This window comes from Pseudonaja textilis, chromosome 2, assembly GCF_049901715.1.
Source record: "Pseudonaja textilis isolate UNSWEBS1 chromosome 2, rPseTex1.2, whole genome shotgun sequence".
NCBI classification, from domain to species: domain Eukaryota; kingdom Metazoa; phylum Chordata; class Lepidosauria; order Squamata; family Elapidae; genus Pseudonaja; species Pseudonaja textilis.
The window spans coordinates 22,719,848-22,740,980 of record NC_141991.1 but is presented as its reverse complement, the minus strand read 5'-3'; the positions used below and the strand labels follow the sequence as shown (position 1 = coordinate 22,740,980).

At 42.8% G+C, this 21,133-nt stretch overlaps 1 protein-coding gene across 1 annotated transcript in view; it reads right to left on the bottom strand.

Moving 5' to 3' along the window:
- LOC113447662 (G protein-coupled receptor 22-like) overlaps nt 1-13,721 on the bottom strand; it is a 58,978-nt gene extending 45,257 nt beyond the window's left edge. Inside the window, exon 1 of the mRNA XM_087923523.1 lies at nt 13,662-13,721. The gene's annotated coding sequence lies outside the window, so the exon portion shown is untranslated. The remainder of the gene's footprint in view (nt 1-13,661) is intronic.
- Between the last annotated feature and the right edge of the window lie 7,412 nt (nt 13,722-21,133).

Here is a 21,133-nt window from a genome sequence, read left to right as displayed (position 1 = left end):
GCATGCACAGGTATCCTTATTGGTTTTAGGTTGTTTTGTTTCCCCAAAGTATGACCTGGATGACTGAGAATCTCCATAGTCATTGGCTGTGGGGATATTAAAGATACACATCTCCACAGAGCTAAGCAAGGTGTGGGCAGGAGGGGTTATGGTCCACAAGAAATTCTCATAGACTCATCCATCCATGGCAGCATGGAACATGGAGCTCTTGTGTGTCTCATCAAAGAGGTGTTGTAAGTTGGGGGTTGTCGAGGGCAAAACAGGCCCATGGCTGCAGATTTAGAAAGGGACAATTGCACAACTATTGGAGAGAGGTATCTTCTCAAACAATCCCAAGAACAAAACAATGTGGAGGAAGCCACTTCTGGGGGGAATGAGAAGAACTTGCACATGGTCCCAGAAGAGACTTTTCCAAGTTGCTGCCTTCCAACTATTGGACTATCACTCCCATAATTCCCAGACTATTCAAATATTGGAGGTGATAGTGTGGGATTAATGGCAGTTGAAATCCAACACGTATGGAAATCAGGCCAAGAAAAAGGAAAAAAACTCTTTTCAACTTCTGCCCTGAAACTTATCTTCAACACTTTGAATTCACAGCTGTATCCAAAGAATCCAAAAATTGTAGTTAGAAGAATGTAGGCATTAATTATTCTTATTCATAGGTCCCTTCACAGAAATGCAGAACCCATGTCAAGGAAAAATGTCTGTTAAATGAATTTGTCTGTAGAACAATCTTCTCTTGTAAAATTTAGGGAACAGCTCTGTCTGCTTCCAGAATAGAAAAATCTCTGCTCTCATAATCAAATAAGATATGCTACTTGCATCTTGCAGCCTTGGATGGTTAAATAAAACAAGAGTGGCAAGATCCAGATAAGACAAGTGTCTGATTTAATGCTTCATTCCCATCACAATTCCAGTTTGTGTGAACTCCTTCCCCCATAACATCCAGAGCAATAAACCTCCCATTCTTGTCATTCGATACGAAATGCTGTCGAGAGGAAAATTTTGATGGAGACGTGGGCAGGCAGTGGGGAGTAATTCTTTCTCTCTCTGCATCTTGGTTGCAGGCACACTGGCTATTTATTTTAGAATTAAAAATCAGGACTTGGCTTCTGCGTACCCTAGCTTTTGTTTTTCCAAAGGTTTCTTGTGACTTTCAGGGACTGGCACTCTATCTTGCTAACAGAGCCCTGATTGCGAAGATACGAAATTTGATGACCTCCACAATCTGTGCCCAATAGCCACCCGATCCCTCTTTGCTCCATCTCTCTCCTCTTTGCTAAAGGGCACTGGAACACAGCTGTCGTTGGATCAATAAGGGAAAGGAGGAGAAGGGGAAGGAGAACTCAGGGCTCCACTCAATAAGAGGACAAAAACAGCTTTCCAGTTCCCCCATCCTCGCTCTGAGAACAGAGTTCCACCAATACTTGTAGATAGGACAGTTTATACAACATTCAAGGAGAAACTCACCCTATTTCTTCCATGACCCAATTAAATAGAGATGGAAATGGACTGAAATCCTTGCTCGGCCCTTAATTTATAGCTTGAATTTACATGAATAAGCCATTTTCTCTCCTTCAGTTTGCATTTCCTGTCTGGAGTGGCTATTTTCACATAATGTATTAACCCATGGTTTACTGAACAGGGTTTACTATATTAAACCAATAAAATGGAGAACCTCTCTGTGTGTGTGTGTGTGTTTCAAAGTGCAATATTGATGCAGTCCATGATGTCAGCCCAAAATTTCCCACCTGTTTTTTAAGCTAGTGGTGATTCATTGTGTCATTCAGTTGTTGTCAACTCTTAGTGAAATAGAACATTATCACCCACCCCTCTTAGAAGAATGAAATATTTTGGGAAATATTAAAAAGGCAGAATATTATATTTTCCTTAAAGGAGAAACATGTTTCTAAAGACAGAAACTCAGAACCTCAGCTCTCTGCCCCAACTAAGGGGCCAACTTTTAGAAATGCAGATTGGGTAATCCATTCAAGACAAGATATTCTGAATAAAGACAGGATTAGTCCTCGGCCACAATAGGAATTGCCCAACAAGCACCTTCATTGCATCAGCCAAACTTCAACCAAACTTAACTCAAGACAACCTATAAAGTTACCCCTAACTTTGAGTGATATAGAGATAAATTAAACTGAGAATGACAGAATCTTTAAAAGCTTTTGAATCCTCTTCAATTCTGTTTAAATTAGTCCTAAAATGGTTAGTTACTAGGTGGACAGAGCCCTTTACATAAGCACAGGTGTATTTAAATAGAGGGATCACATGGATTTATTTTGCAGGGCTGTTGTTGGGTTGAAAGCTGGTCCAACTTTTTGCATTTGCAAAGAACCATAGGTGAAGCATTTCACAGCAGTGGTTTCACACTGTGCAGTTAGCAGTGGCTGGGTGAAAGCCGGTGCCCCTTAATGAGGGATTACAAAGCATTATATATATTTAAAGAGTGTTAAAGAAAAACACCCCAAGTCCCAGATAATGGGATAAAACTGAGCTGCTAAAAATGAAACCTATAACCCTATTCCTATTTAATCATACATAAACCTAAAAGATGCAGCAATTTACTTCCTAGTCAGGTAGCATCAAATCCCAATCCTAGAAATTAGGCTACTAGATCTGCCATGCAAAAAAATCAGGTGACCACTAGTTGGCAGCAAAGAGGTGCAAAAAAACCTTTTAATTCTTTATTGCCATGTAGCGGTTTGCAAACCAGAACTGGTAGCTTTATTATAAACCGTAACTCATTCCAGGTGAAACTGGCTGTTGTCAAGAGAGTTGGAATATAGCAAGCTCCAGTGGCTCATTATTCTTGCTTCTTTTACATGCCTAATTTTTATCTCATATTTTTAATCCTAGTTTGGTTTTTACTACAGATAAAAAGAATTAAAGACAATGTAAAAAACAAACAACCAAAACTGATGCCATTTCTGGCATTTATAGTACATTTACATTTACCTGCATACTCACATTTTAACCTGTGCAAGACTATGCAAAGATAAATAAATATAGTTAAAACTGCTTTAGGCCAAGAGCATGCATGCTGAGTACCAGTCAGTACTTTTCTACCCTTGTAAACACTCCTTTGATTTTAGAACATTCATACACTGCTTCATATATTCTCTCTTGTTCTATAAGCTTCTCTCTGTTTCTTTTTTCAGGATCTCATCCACTCCATCTAGCCACATTTTTCTTCTCTTTCTCCATCTTCCCCTTCCTTTTGTAATTCAGTTCTCATTCATTATTCTTTGTTAGCTATTTCAATGCATATCATATCAAACCCTCACTTCTCTGTTCTATCCATGTTCATTCATTCACTACCTTGTCATTCTTAAATCTTATTTCCTGCTTTACATCTTCCTAAGTAACCAACTCTCACTGAATTCACACTTCATTTCAGCTTGTTTGAACGAGCATGTTCCTTGCAATAGACTGTGTACGACTCACAACTCTACTACCAGCATTAAGGCATCTAAATTTCTCCATCCACATTCCCAACTTTATTAAATGCTCTACCAAAGTATGCACCATTTAGTTTTTATGCTATTGATATATATAACTAAATTGTTAGAATAAAATAGAATATGCAACCAAGGGTATTAACTAGAGGAAGCCTTGCAAACCAACATATCGTTGCCCACTCTCCTCCAACTAGAAGATATATAGAATGTACTGAAACAGACTTTACTTTTATTTTTTATTTGAAATAAAAAAAAGATAAGTTCTCCCACGGCCATTTGAAGATTGGTGACTGGAGAATTTCACAGTCCCCCCCCAACCAGCATCACAAACCTCCTCTACTGAAAGGTCAAACAAATCACATCCCAGCTGCTTAGCCATCCTCACACCCACTTTGGTAACTTACTAGCGCACCACACACCCTCCCATATGTGTTTGCATGTAAATTAATACAGGCTTTTAAGAGCCCGACATCACAGCAACCCGCTATCGAAGCTAATGAAGCAATGTCAACTGTCTGCTCCGAGGCTAATGAGCTCAGTGGGTGCTCTTGAGGCGAGGCGAGCCATTAGGACACAGATGCTTCAGAGGGTGGGCAAACAAAACAGGACAGAGGGCTGGAAGAAAGCGGGGAATTACTCTTTATTCGTGACACCATTCCCCTTCTTGGAAAGAACCAGAAGAAGGGAAATTGCTGCTTGCATTATCTTGGTCAGTCTCAACTTCTCAGCAGAAGATGACACTGCAGGAAGACTGCAAGAGATTGTCGTTATTTAGGGTGACTATGGACAGACCCTGCTAATATAAGGCAAGTGAGAAGATGACCTCAGGCAGCAGGTGCCAGGCAGTGGAGCACTCTCCGCCTTCCTGCTCCTCATCCCAGAATCTCTGCTTAGAGGTCAGAGGGAGGAACACCTGGTCCTTCCCTCCATGTGACAATAATAAATTACAATTTGCTGGCTGGTCACACCTGGAATATCGCATCCAGTTTTGGTTGCCACAATATAAAAAAAAGATGTTAAGGCTCTAGAAAAAGTGCAGAGAAGAGCAAGAAAGATGAGCAGGGGACTAAAAACATATACTGTAAAGAAAGGTTGCTGGAATTGGGTATGTCTAGTCTAATGGAAAGAAAGACTAGGAGAGTCATGATAGCAGTGTTCCAGTATCTCAGGGGCTGCCAGAAAGAAGAGGGAGTCAAGCTATTCTCCAAAGCCCCTGAGGCTAGAACAAGCAGCAATGGATGAAAACTAATCAAGGAGGGAAGCAACCTGGAATTGAGGAGAAATTGACAGAACAATCATCAGTGGAACAACTTGGCTTCAGAAGTTGTCAGTACTCCATCACTGGAGAGTTTTAAGAAGAGGCTGAACAGCCATTTCTCTGAAATGGTATTTGAGCAACGAGCTACATTAGAAGACCTCCAAGATCCCTTGCAACTCTGTTGTTCTGTCACAACTTCCCAAACATGATAAGGTATAGAGCAAGGGTCTTCCAACTTGGCAAGTTTAAGACTTGTGGACTTCAACTCCCAGAATTCCTGAGCTAACATGACTGGAGGAGGAATGCTGGGAGTTGAAGTCCACGAGTCTTAAAGCTGTCAAGTTTGAAGACCCCTCTTCTATAGAGGAAAGAGAGGCAGAATTACAGTAATTACCCCCACTTGAATAACATGGTTTTGCCTAAGCCAGAATTCCAAGGCTGTTTGATTTGGAACTAACTTTTTCTTGCTTTTAAGAGTGTGGCCAGACTCCAAAAACAAAGAGCATGTTTTACTGGAAGATCCCATTCTGGGACCCACACACTCTGCCCCTCATTTAGATCCCAGGACTGCAGTGCAGATGAATGAGAGGCCAAATAAACTGAAGACATACTGAGCTAAAGGAATTGCATCCTGATAGGACTCAAATCACGTCTCGCCAACAAATAAATCTAACTTGTAAAATAAAGTGGATGTGGCTGAAGTCACTCATCACTGAAACATTTTGTCCTAATGTTTCTTAAAGGTCAAATTCACTGTTCTATAAATTTTTCATAAATCCATCTATTTCAGCCATCTCTGACCTGGCACCCTCCACAGCTGTTAGAACTACAACCTTCACTATTCCCTGACAGCTTGGCCAATTGTAGCAAATGGGACCTAGAAGATGCTAATTCACAGAAAGTTTGTTTCTTGGCCAGGCCGAAGTCCTGTTATATCAACCCCATTTTGATTTGGGGAAATAACATTTTTATCTGTGTCTATCTTTGTACCACACTCTGAACCCAAACCAACCAACCACATTTTAATCTAGTATGTTATGTTCCTCCAACCAGTGCGATTGGTTGGTTTATGGCTTGATGTATCATAAAAATCCAACACTGAGAAAATCATGGACAGAGTTATCAAACTATAACGGGCTATCAAAGCCAACTCTCCATTTGGTGAAAGTTGCTTTCCTTGAAGCAACTTTTATTTATTTGTAAAATTAATTAGCTGCCCATCTTGTGTCATGATAACTCCGGGTGGCTTACAGTATTAAATGATAAATCTGTACAATTTATAATATAAATAGACTACTATAAAATCAACCTAGCTAAAAAGATGGGGGGAGGGAGAATGATGAGAAGGGGAAGGGATCTGCTGTTAATCTATCAACCATCCCTGGTGGGAAAACCCTCCACTGGAGCCCCAAGGCAGCTGGCAGTGCCAGGTCTTTAAGTTCTTGAGGAAGATCAGGAGAGTTGGGGTTGACCTAACTTTGGTCAGGGGAAAAGGGCAAAGAAGGCTCTTCTAGATCCCCACCAGCTGGAATTCCCTGATGGATGGGGTCCACAGCATGCCTCCTCTGTGGACACAGGTGGGGCAAGCCATTTAAAAGTGGTGGTGGGAAGTTTATACTTTCAACCTTGCAAGGTTCTGTTAATGCAGTCTTATGAAGTAGAATTTATTAACTGAGCTGTGGTTTCCTGCCTAATTTACCTGGGAAGGGTGACGTGTTCACAGCTCAGTTTAGCAGCTATGATGAATTTCCCCAACCCCAACAGGGTCCAAGTGGTCTGGACCCATGCCACAAAGAGCTTTAAATGAGATTGCCAACACCTTGAATTGCACCTGGAAGAAGACTGCCAGCCAATGCAGCTTGGGAAGCAGTGGTGTTACATAAGCCACTCTTTGGGCCCCAAGAACCGCCTGCACCGCTGCACTCTGCATCAACTGTAGCTTCCAAGCACTCTTCAAGAGTAGCCCCATGTAGACAGCATTGCAATAGTCCAGCCGTGAGATGACTAGGAATTGAATGACTCTGCTTGATAGGTAATTGCTCAGTTAACCATGAGTAAGAATGTTCTTCAAATGCAGACTATGCATTCATTATTCCCACCTCTTTATTGTCACCCTTCTGGAAACAGAAAAGAAGGCTTTCTCCAAACAGGTCTAAATAATGTAATGTTTTATATGAATCCATGACATGACCTGGCCTAGAGCCCGATGAATATTCATGATATGAAGATATACTTCTTTCCCAACAGCAGACCACTCTACTGCAGCTGACACTACTAACTTTCTGTTGAAAATAATATGTAAACGTTACTTTTTAAAAAAAGAATGCCAATAGTATACTTCGGTGTTCATTTTTTTCACCTTATAAAACATCTATCAGTTCTTTGTGTAACTGAACTTGACAGAAACAGTACATGCAATGCAATGGGGAGGTGGGAGGAAATGGTATTTTAATTCAACGAATGTAGCTATGCATAAAAAGATTTCATCAGTAATGACTTTTTAAAAATACTTCAAACTAGGCGGAATACTCTTGTCTATTCTTTGTAAGGTAAGACGTTCCTTCCTGCAGTGCCAAGGTCACCTTGTTCAATACACCGTATCTCCAAGAAAAGAGTGAGGGGGTGATCAAAATGTGCTGCAAGGCTTGCTATGAGTGGAACTATGAAAAGAAGAATGGGGAATCCGTCATAGCTGCTAAGCTGAGCTGTGAACATGTCACCCCTCCCAGGTAAACTAGGCGGGAAACCATAACTTGATGAATTAATTCCACTTCTTAAGACTGCTTTAACAGATGCTTGCAAGTTTGAAAGGATAAACTTCCCATCACCACTTTTAAATGCTTGGTCTATTAGGGTGGGTCCTTCCTAAGTTTCTTTCTCTGGCTGCAAAGCCACTGGGGGGGCTCCTGCCCGCCTTGTCTGACTGTTTCCTAGGCAGAATCTCTCTTCCTCTCCTTCCCCAAGGCCATCTGCACATTCCTCTTATTGTCCAGATGTGGAGTAACTCCCTACAGAAAGCTGCACAGGGTGGATACACCCTGATTCTTCTCCCCCCCAACTTTATTTTGTAATAAAATCAAATGTATGGAACATCCCTGTCCAAGATACTATTATATCTTCACACAATAAGTGAACTATCAAAGCCCTTAAGATTCACATTAAAGCATTTCCCCCCCAAATTTCTGATCTCCAAATGTGTTATATTTCATTACCTAGAGCTTCATGATTCTTTTGAAAGAGATTCTGTGAATTGCAGTATAAACCTTGGAAGAGGTTGGGATCAACCATTAAGAAATCACTAAGCCATATAAGGCAAATCCCCCCAAAATCTATTGTGTGTTAAAAAATTTTTTTTGAACATTAGCCTGAAGAAAAAAGAGCACTGGATAATATGCCGAAAGACCCTTGGGCATAAAACACTTGTTAAAAAAAAAAAAAGCTATCAAGCACTACTTTGCACAATCCATTCCTACCATAACCTGAACCATACTCAAAAATCACAGTTTTCAGAGAACTGAATTTACAACAATCTTAGTAAGTCTAGATTTACTTCTGGGTTATTATCAAGAGTCTTGACTCCTCCATTATTTAACACAACAATGCTAAAAGAGGGACATACCTCCTTAAAGTACAGGCAGTCTTTGAATTATGACAATTGAGCCAGGCAATAATGGTCAAAAGTCATTGCAACAATAAAGCAGGTCGCCTTGTGACTGGACCTGATTTTACTACGGAAGGGGAACTAACGTGGGGATTTTGAAACTGGCTTGTAAGTAGCTTTTGGGATGCTAAGTGACCAATTGTAACTTGAAGATTCCATATATTAAAAAGAAAGCTTAGGGGAACATTGTATAAAAGGACCACATGCTTAGTTTTAATAAATGTGTTAGTGGAGGATGTGCTCAGAGTCATCTTTCTCTTTAAGTATTTGTCCTCTAAACTTCATAAAGTATAAGAACTGTAATAAGGTGTAAAGCACAATGAAAACAGTAGAACTGAGATATTTAAGACCACGATGGTCTGGGACTTTTATCCCAACATGGCAGTTCAGCCCTTCATAATATCACATCTCTTTTCACTTTGTAAAAACCTAATATCACGTAGAGGTTCCACTTGCATTTCATAGCCTCATCTTCCGAAAATTTAAGCCATGAGATTACTTTCTTCAATAGGACCAATTTTCATCCTTACAACCACTGTAGCATACCCACAATCACATGATCAAAATTCAGATGATCAGCAACTGGGATCTTAGGGTCACATGATCACCTTTTGCAACCTTCTGACAAGCAAAGCCAATGGGGAAGGCAGATTCACTTCACAACTACGTAACTAACTTAACAATTGCAGTGATACACTTAACAAAGTGGTATAGGTTCTCCTGCTTGAGCAGGGGGCTGGACTAGAAGACCTCCAATGTCCCTTTCTGTTCTGTTCTATTCTAATTATCTGTGGAAAGACGGGTAATATAATGGGGCAAAACTCATTTAACAACTGTCTCACTTAGCAACATAAATTTTGGGCTCAATTGTGGTCGTAAGTCTGTACTAAAGCCTAGGTAAACCTCCATTTAGACATGAAGTCTCTGAGATTAGTAAACTCCTTAAAGGAAGGCAAGACATAAATGTGATGAGCAAGCAAGCGTGCCTAGGCCTTGCACAAAATGGCGGCCTTAGTTAATATTGTCCTTGGCACTCCTCTCCATTCGTGTTCAGTTTTTGTGCGTTGCATTTCCATTATTTTCTAATGGAAAATTTACATGCATGACTGCATGTCCCTACCCTCTCCAAGATAATACATTTCTCTGCAAGGAAATGATCACCAACATTTTCACAAAAAAGATGCTGATGCTGAATTTTCCCCTGAATATTAAAAAAGGAAAGAAATACTGAAAGCAATTCTGGTCATGAAAATCACAGTTGAACAGAAGGGCAGTTGTTCAGATCAAGGAGAGATGTAATTATTCCCTCATATTTATTCTCAGCTACTACTATCCATTCACATCCACACCGGTCTCAGGACACCCAACATATTCAGAATCCTCTAGGAATTTGACTTATCCCCCTTTAAAGCTATCCAGATCAGGAACAGTAAATAACAATACAAGAGCATACAACAGATACAAATTCAAGATAAACCGCAACAAACTTGATTGCAGGAAATAACGACTTCAGCAACAGAGTGGTCAATGTTTGGAATACTTTACCTGACTCTGTGGTATCTTCCCCAAACCCCAAAAACTTTAACCTTAGACTATCTACTATTGACCTCACCCTTTTCCTAAGAGGTCTATAGGGGGCGTGCATAAGCTCTCCAATGTGCCTACCATCCCTGTCCTATTGTTTCTTTTTATTTTTCTTATATGTATCCATTTCATGTATTCATAATTATGTTATACTTATACCTGTAATCTTATAATCTCTGGCTGACTATGTACTCCTTAAAGACCCTCATTTATAACCTGCTTTGAATCTCCAAAGACAAATCTACTGAATGCCCTGGATTCTAATTTCATGAGTGAAGAAGAGTTAAAAACTTCTATCCACTTTTTAATGCAAAAATGTTTGGTGGCATCAGGTAAAGAAAAGTTGTTGTTGTCACCAACATTTCCCCTTTCCCTCTCTCATGTAAAAACAACTATAGTTCCTGCATCCTTTATGTTGCCTTTTTAAAACCTTTTTCATCAATACAGATTTCCAAGGAAAGATGTATGGGTTGCACTACTTGTTTCAGATGTTCAGTAAATAAGTGAGCATGTGTTGAGAATATAGGCCATGTTTCAAGAAAGATGGTGGTCCACCAGTCAGGCATTGCAAACAATTCCCTGGTCCCAACCGAAAAATATTTGTAGCTCAGGGTTGAACTCTTAAGGTGCTCTCTGAACTCGGTTGTTTTCTTGCATTAGGTAATGAAACGTCGGCAAAAAAAACCCCAACCAAGCTCAAAGAGCACCAAGGCTCCAAAATTATTTGGTCATTTATTCCTAAACTTATTTTAATTTTTAATACCTCCACTTCAACTGGAAGAGTATTTCTGGAGGTAATAAAAATCCACAATACGGATGGTGCCCTTTGAGGACAGAAAAGGGAATCATAAAATCCAGCCTTCTCTCCAAGGTTAAACCCTCTACAAATTAATATTCCCTTTGCCATTTCCATTCACAGGTGCGATCCAAAGGACGCATTTGACGGAGAAGCATAACAATTTAGTCAGCTAACCTAACTCTTGACATCCCCAACATCAATGCTAACTTTGTTTCTGGGCATCTCACCACCCATCATTTATCTCCCAGGCTCTGCAGTTTGGCAAAGAGACATCAATGCCTTCATTTTTATAAGTGAAGCAGGAAAGAGACTAAATTAGCTACAGTCAAGAAATGAGTTTGTTTAGAGTTGTAAGCAATAATACATCAAAGACAGGCAATCTAGGGAAGCATACAGACATCCTCATGGGATTACACTTCATCCACAGAAGACTAGGATAACTAATTTCCTCCATTTAAAACCCTCCTGCCAATTCATTATTTCATGTCATTATTTCCTAAATCCATTACTGTCAATCTTTTTTTTTTAAAGATTCCAATCTTAAAGCAAGATGAAGATACCAATATATGTTAGCCAAAAAAACCCCAACTTTGGTCCTCTCTACCCTTTTCTGGTATAAAGCCCACAAAACAGATTTTGGATGTTCTATGCTCACGCCCAAGTACTTAATTTCCACACAAAAAAGTAAAGGGAAGACTTCTCGCGCTGCCCAGGGTAAAGAAAAGCATGAGGAAAAAAAGATCGCTCAATTGTGCATTTTGGTTGTGGAAACTCTTAGATGACTTAGATAGAGTCAGGCATAATTGAGTGGCAAAGGATTCATCCAATCTTGCTGATAGTCCGTGATAGGCACGACCCATACCTGACACCATGCATGCCAAGAACATGTGTTGCATTCACAGCCTTCTATTAAGATGTCCTCTTGAAATTGCAAAAATGGACCCACGTACTTTTGTAAGCTGTCTTCCAGCAAAAAAAAAAAAACTTTCCCCAAAGCACAATAAAATTATAGTAAAAACATATTAAACATCCAGTTATGGGTCCAAAAATAGCAAAGGCAAAAACAACCAAGTCCAGCAAGCTGTGCCATAAAATCAATTATACAAACCCAATAAATGATGTCCCAGACAGCCTGTCTGAGTACAGGCTATCCCAGTATTTCTCAACCTTGGCATCTTGACTGTGGCCTTCAACTCCCAGAATTCCACACTCCAACGTATCTTCAAGCTGCCATGGTTGACCAACACTGGGCTAAGACTGAGGGCCACAGTCAAAATATCCCCCTTCTCAATACCTTTTTTCACTTACAGCCAAATGGAGGGAATAACCTGCAACAGGGTTTCAGGTAAGGAACATATATACACATATAATGTAAGCCACTCTCTTGCTTCTCAGGGAAAAGTGTGTTGGATTCTAATCCCGTTTTATATTCAAGTCACTTCTTTTTCTTTCCGTTAGTTCTTTGCAACACCCTGGGCAAAGGGTGAAATTTTTGCCGTGGTGTGGAGGAGGACAGAGACAGTGAAGCAGATTGTTGTGGGTGTCAGAGGAGGGCAGGCCACACTGTACACCCAGGAAAAAAAATGGGCTGAGGTTCTTCCCCCTCCTCCGTAATATGGTTGGGCTGGAATTCTTAAGATTTCTGGCACTGTTCAGGCTTTGCAGTCCAATTAACTGTTTGTTCTGTTGAGAGACCAAGCAACCCCCATCTCCTCCCTTAAACAAATGCTGGGCCCTTCTGCTCTTCGCCAGGAATTCGGATCCTATATCCCCCCCCCACACACACACACACTTTCTTAGCCTGGGGTTTTAGGGGTGTTTTGTACTGCAATCTCCCCCTTTACTACTGGCCATGGCTATGCTAAGTGGAGCTGATGGGCGAAGGGGACAGCTTGCCTACTTCCGCCCCAGATGCCCAATTCAGAAAACCCCAAGCTTCCCAACAAGGGACGAAGGTTCCGACACACACACCCGGCCACCGCACAACCCTGACCATCCCCTACTACACAACCCCGTTGGGACTTCCAGCTAGCCAACCCAGCCGGCCTTCTTCCCCCCCCCCCCCCGTTCCCCGCCCTCGTCTCTCGGCCCGAGTGGGCAGCGCAGCGCGCTCCTCTCCGTCGCCGGCTTCCCCAGCCTGAACCCCTGCGGGTGGGCATCCCGCATCCCAAGGTCAGCCCGAAGCCGAGGGCTTGCCTCCCCTCCGCTGCAACTGCGGGTCCTCGCAGTCTATTTGGTCTCACCCCCCCCCTCCGCCCCCCGCCTTTCCCTCTCCTAAACCCCAGACTTATTCAGTCAGGCCAGGCCGGGCAGAGAAGACAGAAACCCCAAGCCCGTCACAACTACCGTGTGGAGGGGCGGGGGCGCCTCGCCTCCAGCCGCCGGATTGCCTCAGAAGCGCGGGGTCGGCTTCTCACTTTTTCTCAGCCTGGAGTCCTTCCGGATGGCTTGGACTACAAGTCCCATCTTCTGCAGGCGGCTACGTGGAAAGGCGCCGAGTGAGGGCCGGCAGTCACGAGGCGAGGGGCAGATGGTCGCGAGGCTCGGCGCCTCCCCCAAAAAAACCGTTTCACTCAACCGGGAAGATTCCCCTCGCCCCCGCGCCCAGCCGCCGTCTCCTCCGGCGAAGAGCCTCCCTCGGCCGGAGAAACTGACCCGCGCCAACCGAGGGAGGCTCCCAAAGGCGCTCCTCCAGGCTGCCGCTACTTGTGCGGGGGTTTCTCCTCCGCCTCGCCACGCCACGCCGTCTAAAACTCGTGGGAGCCGCAGCCTGGCTTCAATCGGCACGGCCGTTTCCCTGTCGCCGCCGCTCGCCGCCGTCTCCGGGGGCGACGCCTGAGGAAGGGGAGCTGGGAGGGAGGGAGGAAGGGAGGGAGGACTACTCACCTGGGGCCGGTGCTTGGCGTTTCAGCGGCGGCGGTGGCGGCAGCGACAGCGCGAGCCCGCCTGCCGCATTTCCTTGGAGCAGCAGTCCGGGGACTCCCGTTTGCCATCCTCCTCCTCCTCCTCCTTCTCCTCAGCGGCAGCAGCAACAGCATTGCCGTCTTGCCGTCGCCTCCTCCTCCTCCTCCTCCTCCTCTTCCCGGCGCCACCTTCCAGTTCGTCGGGTTTCGTTCCCGCTCGGTGCAGACCTTGCAGCCAGCGACGGGCTCGTAGCCGCGCCGCGCGCCACGGCCTGCCTCCACACCTGGAACCTGGACGCGCGCGCACGGTTTACCCCCCCAAAAAGGGTGGGTGGGTGGGTGAGCGGTGAGGGGGAAGCCGGTGAGGGAAAGCGAAAGACAGATCGGGAACCCGTCGCGCCTCGCAGGTGGACGGACCCTGGGCCGCCCCGTCGCGAATTGACCTCACGCCTGGTTTTAGTTGGGAGGAGGGGGGGGGGCGAACCTCTGATTGGATAAGGACTCCAGTTATGCAGGTGCTGCCCCGCAGCCCTCACCTCTTCTCCTCCTCCCTCTCCTCACCCACCCCTGGACCATTCAAGGAACAAAGAGAGAGGCACCCCCCCAATCCCAGAAGGAAGAAATGCCCAGTGGATACATGTCACTTGCCCTATAGAAGGGCCTGGAGAGCTACAGGATTCTGTGTACAGGTGCTCCTCGACTTACAACAGTTCACTTAGTGACTGTTACAAAGTTACAACGGCACTGAAATAACAGGCTTATGAACGTTTCTCACACTTAAGACCTTTGCAGGGTCCCCGGGGCCATGTGATTTACATTCAGATGCTGGACAACTGACTCACATTTATTGACGGTTGAGTAGTCCTGGGTCATGGGATCCCCTTTTGCAACCTTCTGGCAAACAAAGCCAATGGAGAAACCGGGTTCACTTAACGACTGGATTACTAATTTATCGACTGCAGTGATTCACTTAACAAGTGGGCCAAGAAAATTTGTAAAATGGGGCAAAACTCACCGAACAAATATGTCACTTGGCAACATACAATTTGGACTCAGTTGTGGTCGTAAGTTGAGGACTACCTGTACGAAGCAGAGTTTTCTGCCCCTATAAAAGCTGGGCCTACCACCAAATCTCTGACCCAATTGTTGGGCAAAGTTTGGACTTCAGAACTGACCCATTTGGATCCAGATCTGCTCAGGAAGTGAATTGAGGCTCAGGACCTGTCAGCCCTAAACCACTGCTGTGGATCTACCATTGCAAGTGATCTGTGATTCCTCCTGCTACCGAAGTTTTGGAAAACCACTAAGTGCGGTTTGCATGGATTTTTGCAGCACAGGCAGCCGGCAAGTTGTCTTGCATGTGTGCATGGCAATTGGGGAATGTGCCAGGCTTCACCCAGCCCTAGTTTTGTCTATCTCACAGCGATAGGGTTTGGGCATGATTGCATACAGACCCCAACACAGTAGTGACATGAAATGGTGGTAGACTTTAGGAGAAACCCTCCCATACTACCACCTCTTACAATACTAGACAACACCGTATCAACAGTAGAGACCTTCAAATTTCTAGATTCTACCATATCACATGACCTAAAATGGATACCTATCATCAAAAATGTCATCAAAAAAGCACAATAAAGAATGTTCTTTCTGCGCCAACTCAGAAAGCTCAAACTGCCCAAGGAGCTGCTGATTCAGTTCTACAGAGGAATTATTGAGTCTGTCATCTGCGCCTCTATAACTGTCTGGTTTGGTTCTGCAACCCAACAGGACAGACACAGACTTCAGAGAGTAATTAGGACTGCAGAAAAAACAATTACTACCAACCTGCCTTCAATCAAGGACCTGTATACTGCACGAGTCAAAAAGAGGCCTGTGAAAATATTTACAGACCCTTCACATCCCAGACATAAATTGTTCCAACTCCTTCCCTCAAAACAACGCTATAGAGCACTGCACACCAGAACAACTAGACACAAGAACCGTTTTTCCCCCGAAAGCCATCACTCTGCTAAACAAATAATTCATTCCCTCAACACTGTTTAACTATTACAAAGTCTGCACTACTATTACTGCTAATCTTCTCATCACTTCTTATCACCCATCCCCTCCCACTTGTGACTGTATGACTGTAACTTTGTCGCTTGTATCCTTACGATGTATATTGACTGTTTCCTAGTATGATTTGATTGCTTATTGTACCCTATGACTATCATTAAGTGTCGTACCTTATGATTCTCGACTCTTGATGAATTTATATTTTCTTTTATGTATACTGAGAGTATTTACACCAGACAAATTCCTTGTGTGTCTAATCACACTTGGCCAATAAAGAATTCTATTCTATTCTATTCTATTCTATTCTATTCTATTCTATTCTATTCTATTCTATTCTATTCTATTCTATTCCATTCCATTCCATTCCATTCCATTCCATTCTATTTTATTCATGTTAAGCCATCCCACAGCAAGCAAAGAAGCAATAAGGTTAGAGTGTATTCTTCCAAAGTAAAAAGGGAGGATTACCACTTGCTATAAAACTGAAGGAGTGAAAAGCACACTTTTGTGGCTGGTGGATGGATACTTAATGGCCGAAATACTATTTTGCTCTTCAATTGGCCAGAAAGAGCAGTCTGTCTGATTGGCTTCAGTTCTCTGCTGGCTCTCAAGAGAAAAATGCCTCTTCTTATTCTGCCCTGCTATTCTAAAACATTAGAAGACCCCACTCCAGTCTCGCTTCGTTTTGCGAGATCTGAAAACATAGATGGTTTGAAACAGTGGATGATCCGGAAGTGCCCTGTGAAGGGCACATATTTATCAACCTCAGCAACTTCAAAATGTGTGTGGCCTTCAACTTCCCCATGCTGGCTGGGGAATTCTGGAAGTTGAAGTCCAGACATCTCAAGTTTGAAAAGCACTGAACTGTGTGAAACTTCAGAGGAATGTAACAGTTTTTCCCCCCGAAAACCATCACTCTGCTAAACAAATAATTCCCTCAACACCGTTTAACTATTACAAAGTCTGCACTACTATTACTGTTAATCTTCTCATCACGTCTTATCACCCATCCCCTCCCACTTGTTGTTAAGCCATCCCACAGCAAGCAAAGAAGCAACAAGGTTAGAGTGTATTCTTCCAAAGTAAAAAGGGAGGATTACCACTTGCTATAAAACTGAAGGAGTGAAAAGCACACTTTTGTGGCTGGTGGATGGATACTTAATGGCCGAAATACTATTTTGCTCTTCAATTGGCCAGAAAGAGCAGTCTGTCTGATTGGCTTCAGTTCTCTGCTGGCTCTCAAGAGAAAAATGCCTCTTCTTATTCTGCCCTGTTATTCTAAAACATTAGAAGACCCCACTCCAGTCTCGCTTCATTTTGCGAGATCTGAAAACATAGATGGTTTGAAACAGTGGATGATCCGGAAGTGCCCTGTGAAGAACAATATTTATCATCCTCAGCAACTTCAAAATGTGTGTGGCCTTCAACTTCCCCATGCTGGCTGGGGAATTCTGGAAGTTGAAGTCCAGACATCTCAAGTTTGAAAAGCACTGAACTGTGTGAAACTTCAGAGGAATGTACTGTTATTAAAAGGAAATGATTGTGGATCACAGAAATTACTTCCAGGGTTGTGAACAGGTTGCGCTTATTGGAAGGTGAACTCCACACATCTTAAGCTTGTCAAAGTTGAGAAACATTGTTAGAACCTTTCTAGCCTTTGGTCCTGGTTTCTGAGTGGAAGGTGTTTCTAGGAAAAGTTTGTAATTGTGCAAATGCCTTTACGGAATTTAACAGGAATCCAAATAATTGTTCCTTCCTTACCCACTGCTTCTTCTCTTTCCTCTCTCCTTGTGATCAAAGAATTGTTAGGGTTGAGAAGGCAAAACAATTGTCTCTTGATCAGGATGCCTCATTACAACCACAGCAAAAGCCAGGGAAGAAAAGGCCCAGGACAGCTTTTGAAGTGGCCACAACAGAAAAACCATTTCTATTCCCTTTGACCAAATTGTTCCTTGCTGCATCTCCTGAAAGGATTGTAGAACATCTCAGAAAAGATATGGAGATTCTCAGTCATCCAGGTCATGGTTGTCCCAAAGGTGCTTTTTCAGGAGGCAACTGGACTTTGTTTTTTTCTTTTGAAGACATTTCCCTTCTCATCCAAGGAGCTTCTTCAGCTCCGACAGGATGGTGGAGAATGGAAGGATTCATATTCCTTACAGACAGCTGGTCATTTGCATCCTTTTAGTGGGTCTTTGAAGCACTTGGAGGTTATCTGTGTCCTCAGGGTCAGCTGAGTTGTGCTCCTGGTTCCTGTAGCCTGCAGTTTTTCTCTCTCTGGAAATCCATTCCTGCTCCCACACCACTCAAAGGGTGTTCATCCCAAATTGTATAGCTAAAAGTCTATAGAGATTCTCAGTCCTCCAGGTGATGGTTGTCCCAAAGGTGCTTTTTTCAGGAGGCAACTAGACTTTCTTGTTTTCTCTTTATTTTTATTTTTTTCTTTATTCCCCCATTATCCTGTCAGAGCTGAAGAACCTTCATGGATGAGAAGCGAAAGGTCTTCAACAGAAAAAAAAAACCCAAAAATGTACAATTGCTTCCTGAAAGAAGCACCTTGGGTCTCAGAAAGGAGATGACGACAACTCAGAAGACTTAGATTCTAATCCCCCACCCCCTTGGGTGAACTCTTAGCACAAACATGCGTGGAAAGGTATGAAATCATTAACAAATGCAGGCAATGTTGTATATTTCTGCTTGGTTAATATAATGGGCAGAAATAACACTGCTGCGGTCCTATAACAGCCAATCCCCTTAAATCTAATACATGAATTCTGGCTGTACTTCCCCAAGTAATGTCTTAGAAAGAATGGAGAATTTTTCTTTCTTAGGAAAATTGCTTCTTAATGGCTTTGTGGAATGTCTGGTTTATGTCTGTATTTTTATATTGGGAGCTAATGATTTGGAAAGATGTGAAGCCATGTTGGACTGAAAAGCTTGGGAGGGGAATCCCATCCATCTTTAGAAGGTGAATGTATTTTCTTCTTTCCTAACCCTCGCAATAAGCCTGGCGCAGAACTGGGCATCTGCAAAGAAAGCAATGGTGGAAACAAATTAAAAAGGAAGAAGGAGATGAGAGATAGGGAGGGAGCTTCGGGGATGCGCTGAAGATACATCTGTGGAACTTTGCTAGGTAGCAAATAAACTGTCTAGTAAGAATGAATTTTTATTTATTTGCGTTGCATATTTCTTATCCAACCATCTTCTTCAGAATATCTCTGAGAGCGAGAGAAGTTAAAAGAGTGAGAGATCATTAGTGCCCAGATCTGTGGTGCTTGCTGAGAACTGACAGCCAATCAGAACATACCCTTCCTGACCAATACCAAAGCAGGCAGAGCCCAGCATCTGTCCAGAATAGGTAGTCCTTGACTTATACCCACAATAGGGACCAGAAGTTCCATTGCTAAGCAAGGCGGTTGTTAAGGAAGTTGCTCCTGATTTTATTTGTCATTTTTGCCACGGAGAGTGCTAACCGTTATCAGGATGAAGCAACTGTCAGGGGGTTTGGGTTGCTGGGAAGATTGTGCACCCAAAACCATCCGACCAATGATGATAAGGGGCAGTAACCAGGACGGGGGTCTTGGAAATGTATTTAAACATCATGTACTCACCTATGTCTTCACTCTTCGGTGGCTCTACTGGCATGAGCACAGAAGGCCAACTTTTGCAAAAGTTCAAATAAAGCTCTTGCATTGTTCACAGTGTCTCCGGTGGATTCAACTGAGACATTTAAATCTCACACCCAGCGATGTTAAGCAAATCAGCTCAGTTGTTAAGTGAAGCATGAAGTTATGAAGGGAATTGTGGTGGACTGGCAATTGAAAAATGACGGGAGACGCAGAGAAGACGTCTGAGCAACTGCCAGCCCCGAGAGCCCTCGAGTAGCAGTATTTATTAAGAAAATACAAATACAAAATCAAAACAATGACTTCAACATTAGCTCAGCAACATTATCTAGCTAGGCCTTGGTGAAGGTGATAAATTTCCCGTGAGAAAACAGGGCACCAAAGGTCCCATGGCTCGGATAGGTACTGTGAACTCCCACACACATTCCTGTCCTCTGAGCTTTGCAGATAACAGGATCAAACTCTCATCATAAAGACACTACTGCCCTCATGAGGAGCGTTTGCCAGATACCCCCAGATCTTACAAAGCTGTACAAGAACTTGCAGAATATGATGGATATATTACCACATTCCCTCCTTTTTTTATTTATTCAAAGATAGGGGGTGTTTCAGTGGCAAAATACACAGTTCCTCACAAAAACTTGGTTTCGTACACTTAAGGCTGAGGCACACATTTGAAATAGATTAGGAATACATTGAATACAGCAACATAACATAATAAGTGTAATAACACTATTACAACTAATTGAAGCAATAAACGTAACCATGAGCTGTCAGGAAGCCAATCCCATAGCAAAGCCCAAAGTGACTTATTGAAGCCATCTTTTTCCTGCTTCTCGTGTTCAGCTATGCGCGTCTTCCATATCATGAACAGTTCTTGTAATGTTAGGCTCCATAATTATGTATAAAAACACACAACAATGTAAATGAATTAAAGCACAAACTCCTAACATTATATCTAAAGTATAAAGTAACTTGGCTAATTTCAGACACTTCTTCATTTAACATCTTAATATTCTCAAACAGTATCATAAAACATAGCAACAGTAAAATTATTTAAAATATGAATATTCTATAGTTCATAGCTATTCCAAAAGGTGAAGCACATGCATAATAAAAGCTAACAATTAGTTACATTTAAACTCTTTGCTGCAATCCGAACGTCCTTGATGGTAGGAATTTTCTTTCTTCCATAAATTATCACCAAGGTCTCTAGTTTTCTTGAGATAATGGCAGCTCTCCGCCTCCGTAGATTAGAGTCCGTGGAGGCACAAGACTAATGGAAAAAGAAGTTGTGGTAAAGTAACTTAGGCAACTCCAATTGACACCAATATTGTCCATAGTCTGAAACAGAAACATTAAACGGAATCAGAGTTGTAGCACAGGCTGAAGATATAATATCCTTATCAGGTCCCAGAGTAAAGAATGTCTTGACCCTTATGCCAGGACCAATATGCTGGAAAATCAAAAGATGCCGCTGTTTGCAGATTAATTTAGTCCAATTCCCCAAAGGAACCTGCTGCATATACAAGTTGATAATCTCAGATAACAGTCATCTTTTCCCAGCTTTCACAGCGCCACGCCTGGACTGCCGGCATCAAGAGAATCAGGAACCACGGAAACACCATCCTGAGAATCAGGAACCCCAGGAACGGAATCAGGAACCACAGGGAACGCCATCCTGAGAATCAGAACATCCTCACTGGCACCTGCGAAGGCGGCTTGTGAATGATCAGGCCGGATACATCACCAGGAACCCAACTAATTTGACCAA